Source organism: Trichoplax adhaerens, genomic scaffold (genome assembly GCF_000150275.1).
Source record: "Trichoplax adhaerens TRIADscaffold_3 genomic scaffold, whole genome shotgun sequence".
Lineage (NCBI taxonomy): Eukaryota > Metazoa > Placozoa > Uniplacotomia > Trichoplacea > Trichoplacidae > Trichoplax > Trichoplax adhaerens.
Genome location: NW_002060945.1, coordinates 6,335,503 through 6,336,611, shown reverse-complemented (window position 1 = coordinate 6,336,611; position 1,109 = coordinate 6,335,503).

Genomic DNA, 1,109 nt, shown 5'->3' with positions numbered 1-1,109 from the left:
GAAAAACTGATTCATTTGATCTAATTTAAAGAACTGATCATCGACCGCGCTCTTCTTTTTCAATTTATTTCCCTTTTCGCTCTTTGTGACTGAGCTCTCCAGGGTGTTTGGACTATCGATATCAAATCGTACCCTTTTGGATTTCTCTGCATTATCATTATCATGATCCATGGATTCTTCATCCTCGACGTCACTATCGGCCGAATTTCCTTGACTATTCATCTCTGGTGGGTCATCATTGGCAAGCATTAATCGCCAGTTACGATCTTGCGATAATCTCTTTAAATTCTTGGTTAAAATTTTGAATAAAGGCTGATTTTGTAATTGTAATTCTTGCCAAATCTGCTCATGAGTAAAGTTGTCAATGATCAACTCCTTTAAAGGTGATAATTTATCTTTATCGATTTCATTTTGCTTGATAAAATCGAATAATGCTTTAGTACATTGCAATAACTTGGCATTGGTATTGATATCATGATTAATAAAGACAGTTTTATCGTCAACAACTTGATTAAAGGATTGTAAAATACTTGTAATATCGGCCATCTCTGTTGTACGTGTTGTCATTTTGCTCATTCTACATGTTTATCCTGCACACTATCCCAACTTTGCAATATTATTCTCCTTTATTTACAGCTCCATTAAGCAAAACGACATTGCAAATTGACACTATTCGATCATGTGTATCATTGCGCTAACCGTCGATTTAATTTTAATATGTTCTACCTGTCCAATACAATTCTTTTGGCCTTTTAACGTCCTTGATTGCAAATAACCAACACTCTTTCCCTGCAATGAGCTAAAATAGGATTGAAGATGCTGGAGCAGCTCTGCTGTGTTGAGGCTTTGATCATGGACTCCTACCAGAGTAGGTGTACTTTCATACAAGTCCCTGAACAAGATGATTGTTTCCAGCGCTGGTATAGACTGTCCAGTTGTGTATGCGCTGAACCATGTGCCTGACCTACTAGCCGTGTGTAAAATAGATGTCGCAAAAATAACACACTCGCCATGTCAAGTCTTTATGCTATAGCTGCCATGGTCGCCTTCACTGCCCCGACATCTGTTTTACACCGATACTGTACACTATGCTGTACATCACCACTGGG